Source organism: Ailuropoda melanoleuca, unplaced genomic scaffold (assembly GCF_002007445.2).
Source record: "Ailuropoda melanoleuca isolate Jingjing unplaced genomic scaffold, ASM200744v2 unplaced-scaffold7743, whole genome shotgun sequence".
In the NCBI taxonomy this organism is placed as follows: Eukaryota; Metazoa; Chordata; class Mammalia; order Carnivora; family Ursidae; genus Ailuropoda; species Ailuropoda melanoleuca.
Genome location: NW_023253040.1, coordinates 488,517 through 493,818, shown reverse-complemented (window position 1 = coordinate 493,818; position 5,302 = coordinate 488,517). Strand labels below are relative to the sequence as shown.

General features: G+C 35.2%; 1 pseudogene; it reads right to left on the bottom strand.

The window, feature by feature from the left end:
• Positions 1–2,535: 2,535 nt before the first annotated feature.
• LOC117800765 lies at positions 2,536–3,683 on the bottom strand (annotated as a pseudogene).
• Between the last annotated feature and the right edge of the window lie 1,619 nt (positions 3,684–5,302).

Sequence of the window (5,302 nt, the reverse complement as noted above, 5' to 3'; positions counted from 1 at the left end):
TTTTTTCACAGAACTACAACAAACACTCTCAAAATTTTTATGGAACACAGCAGAAACAACAACAAACCTGAATAGCCAAAGCAATCAAAGAAAACAAAAGCTGGAAGCATCACAATTTCAGATTTCAACTTATATTACAAAGTTGTATTGATCAGAACGGTATGGTACTGGAACAAACAAGCAAACAAACAAACAAAAAAAACCATGTAGACCATTGGAACAGAAGAGAAAAACCAGATATAAACCCACAGTTATATGGTCATAATAGATAAGGGGGAAAAGAATACACAGTGAGAAAAAGCCAGTCTCTTCAACAAATGGCTTTGGGAAAACTAGACAGCTATATGCAAAGGAATGAAACTGGACCACTTCCTTATGCCATACACAAAAAAAAGTTCAAATGGATTAAAAACCTAAATGTGTTACCTGAAATCATACAAGAAAAAAAAAATAGAAGAGAACCCTGAAAGTAATGTTTCTGACATTGACTATAGCAACATTTTTCTAGATAAGTCTCTTGAGGCAAGGGAAAAAAAAGTAAACAAACTACTGGGACCACATAAAAGTAAAAATCTTCTGCAAAGAAAAGGAAACAATCAACAAAAGTAAAAGTCAAACCACTGATTGGGAGAAGGTATTTGAAAATGACATATCTGATAAAAGGTTAATGCAAAATATATAAAGAACCAATGCAACTCAACATCAAACAAACAAAAGAACAATTTAAAAATAAGTGGAAGACATGAACAGACCTTTTTCCAAAGAAGATATCCAGATGGTCAAGAGACACATGAAAAGATGCTCAATTTCACTCATTATGAGGGAAATGTAAATCAAAACTACAATGACATATCCCCTCACACTTATTAAAATGTCAACAACAACAACAACAAAACCCACACATACACACACACACACACAAAACAAACAGAAGAAACAGTAAGTATTAGTGAGGATTTGGAGAGAAAGAACCCTCAAGCTCTGTTGGTGGGAATGCAAACTCGTGCATTGGTAAATGTACACATCAAGCAAATATAATGAACTTCAGCATATCTCTTTAATGGAAAATAATTTTAAAATTTGGAGACTTTTCTATGGATCCTATGGGAAACCAATGATAAATTTATGTGTAAGGGATGCAAATTTTTCTTTTATCACACTCATTTATTTACTTTTACAATTTGTTAATACTATGGTAAAAATCCGAAGTTGTTAAAGAATATTTGGGTACATGATTAAATAAGATCACATATGACTGAGAAACAATACCAGCTATTTAATCCAAGTGACAATAAAACAGTATCATGGTTTAAAAGTAACAGAACAGGGGCGCCTAGGTAGCGCAGTTGTTAAGCATCTGCCTTCGGCTCAGGGCGTGATCCTGGCGTTATGGGATTGAGCCCCACATCAGGCTCCTCCGCTGGAAGCCTACTTCTTCCTCTCCCACTCCCCGCCCCCCCCTTCTGTTCCCTCTCTCGCTGGCTGTCTCTGTCAAAAAAATAAATAAAAATTTTTAAAAAATAAAATAAAAATAAATAAATAAATAAAAGTAACAACATAATTGAAAATATCTAAGGAATTGTATTTTTTTAAATAATTAAATATTAAAATAAGTCAATATAAAGACAAAAAGTTACTTTGATAAAATATCAATCACAAGGCATATTTATATACAAAGTAAGGGGAAAAAATCTAGTTTTTTTTATTGTGAACATTGTTGGCTCCAGAGAATAAGTCAAAGAAGGTTCATCCAAATTTGGCTACTTCTCCTATAATTGTAACATATTTCATAGCTATTCTAAACAAATTTTACAAAATTTCACTCTGACACAAATGGAGGTATAAACAGGTAGACCTGGAGACACTCATGTTTTATAGTTCCAGACCTCTGTCTAGTTTCTCTCTGCACATACTATTTACCCAGTTGACCACTACTTACCTTAAGGAACTGTGCTGGGATGCATCTCCCTCCAGGATTCTGTGCCTGTTTTAGGTGTCTCTCCTGAATATTGCTTACAGGTAGGCACACCTCTAGAATTCCCCTTAGCCTACTATATTATTTTTTTTCACTTTTTGCTCTGATTCAGCATTAGACAATCTGATCCTTTGGGAAAGTATTGTGTAAATTTTATCATGGTAGTTCACATGGTCTTTATGGTACCTTACCTGTTGAAGTGCCTCATTTTTGTTTTAATTTCCAGGGAATAAAAGAGAGAAAATGAATTATTCAATGGCCAAAATTATAAACACCATGAAAAACAGGAGCTTTTTTCCCCCAGAAAGTTATACAACAAATGGAGAGATTCTTTGTCATAGACAATCTCTGAATGAGAAACATGACACCTATCGGTTAGCTGGGTGTAATGCTGTTATCCAACCTTGGAATCAGTCAATTCAGCACTTGAGCATTTATTTCCTTAGGTGGATGTGAGTACATTACCTTTCTTGTCTCAAGTCTTGCAGTTAAGAATGGGGTAACAGATGAAAAAGTCTACTGTGATCAGTAAGGCACTAGAGCACTGATCTTAGACAGTGTTAAATGGAGTGTGACTCTTGGCCACAGGTTTTGTGCAGCAATCTCATAAGAGTCCATTTCATGTCCTTTTTCCTCAGGCTGTAGATTACAGGGTTGAGTATTGGAGGTAACACAGTGTAGATCACAGAAAGCAGCCTGTCAATAACTGCAGGTAGATTTGAAGATGGTTTGAGATAAACAAAACAAGAAGTTATAATGAAAAGAGTAAAAACAATGAGATGGGGAAAGCATATGGAGAAAGCTTTTTTTTTTAAAGATTTTATTTATTTTTTCGACAGAGATAGAGACAGCCAGTTAGAGAGGGAACACAAGCAACGGGAGTGGGAGAGGAAGAAGCAGGCTCACAGTGGAGGAGACTGATGTGGGGCTGGATCCCATAATGCCAGGACCACACCCTGAGCCAAAGGCAGACACTTAACCACTGTGCCCCCCAGGCGCCCCCTGGTGAAAGCTTTTGACTGGCTTTTGGGGTTGGAATCTTCAGCACAGTGGAGAAAATATAAACATAAGAGATAACAATGCAGATGAAACACGACATGCATAAACACATACCTATTCCAATACTTATGTAAACTACCAGTAGTGTTTCAGAACAGGAAATCCTTAGCAATGAGGAAACATCACAGAAAAACTGTGGAATCACATTGGAGCCACAGAACAGCATGAAAATATGCCAGAAGTGTACAGAGCTCAAAAGAGTCCCCCAACGGCCCAGGAAACACCTGCCATAAGTACACAGGCACCACCATTCATGATGACCTCATAGTGCAGGGGAAAACACATGGCTACATATTGGTCATAGGACATGGCAGTGAGGACAAATACCTCAACTGCTGAGACAGAAGTCATTAAAAGTAGCTGGAAGGCACATCCTAAAGGGGAAATGAGATTGCTGTCAGGTTGTTGACAATGAAAATGGGGATTGGGACAGACACGAGGAAGAAATCCAGGAAAGACAAGTTTTTCAGGAAAAAGTACATTGGTGTTTGTAGCTGCAGGTCTAGGGTAGTGAGAGTAATGATGAAAAGGTCACTCATTAGGATAGCCAGGTAAATCTCCAGGAAGAGCATCCATATAATATCTGAAGCTCTTGGATGTCAGAAAACCCCACAAGGAGAAATCCTGCCACCAGAGTGACATTGGTCATGCTCGAGTCTCTTCACTGCCTGTCAGCACAAGGAGATATACCAAATTAATAATGATAATAATAATAAATTTACACGTCTAAGAACACTGTTAATATATATAATTATTTTGGGTTTTTAAAAGTATTTTTGTATTTGTTCCATGTGCTTTATTTTTTATTTAAATTCAATTAGTCAAATTATTTAAATGGAAAAGGGCCCTGTATCTACTGTAATACTTCTTCAGTAGTTCAATCTTTTTATTAGGTAAAGTGATCCTATAAGTAGTATGTGAATTCAGTTAATCCCCATATGAATTATATAAGATCCTGTAACTTCAACTTTAATTTTCTATCAGATGTGTTTTATTTGAAGAAATATGGACATTTTTCCAACACGTTAGGTATTTACATCAGATTATTATTGTCATGCATAATGATAAATCCTTTCGATTGCTGTAAAACAATGTAGATTATGTCTTCATATGTGTTAGTATTACTAATAATCTAACAAACAAATTATCAATTCTCATTTGTTGGTGACGATTATGATTTCACATTTACAATGTATTAAATATATCAGCAAAAGCAACTAACATTTTCTAACTTATGGACATAAACAAAGGAATAAATTAAGCATCGTTTGTCCAATTTTTGTGTTATCTTGAGGTCATACAATTCACATGTGCTGAATGTTTCAGTCATGTATGAGGGAAATAAATTATTTAGCAAAACTTCATTTCCATTGAGTACACATATGTCTAGAGAACCATGTTACTGTGTTATAGTGGGGCCTTTCTAGTGGCTGCATTTTTAATATTTTTCTCTAAAGTTTTATTTAAATTCAAGTTACTTAACGTATAGTGTAATATTAGTTCCAAGTGTGCAAGATAGTGATTCAACACTTCCATACAACATCTGGTGCTCATCACAACAAATGCACTCTTTAATCCCTGTCGCCTAATGAGATATCATCTCACCCGAGTCAGAATGACTAAAGTCACCTATACAAGAACCAACAGGTTTTGTGAGGATGCAGAGAAAGGTGAATCCTCTTGCACTGTTGGTGGGAATGCAAACTGGTGCAGCCACTTTGGAAAACAGTATAGCGGTTACTCAGAAATTTTAAAATAGAAGTACGTTATGATCCAGAAATATTACTGCTGGGTGTTTACCCAAAGATTTAAAAAATACTAATCAAAGAGATGAATGCTATTCAATGTTTAGAGCAGCATTATCTACAATAACTAAATCATGGACACAGACCAAGTGTCCATTGACTGATGAATGGATAAAGATGTGATACATACACACATACACATTTATATCCATACATATTATTTACATTAGGGCAGACACCAAAACATAATATATATATTATGCATAATATATACATATATGCTAATATAATGTGGATATATAACATATATTATATTAATATATATAATCTCTCTCACGCACACTCTTTCTCTCTCCACATCATGTAATGTGAGATCCACATCAAAAAAAATGAAACCTTGCCATATGCAATGTTGTGGATGGAGCTAATGAAAATTATGTGGAGCAAAATAAGTCAGTCAGAGAGACAAAATCCATATGATTTCATTCACATGTGGAATTAAAAAAAACAGAACAAATAGGCA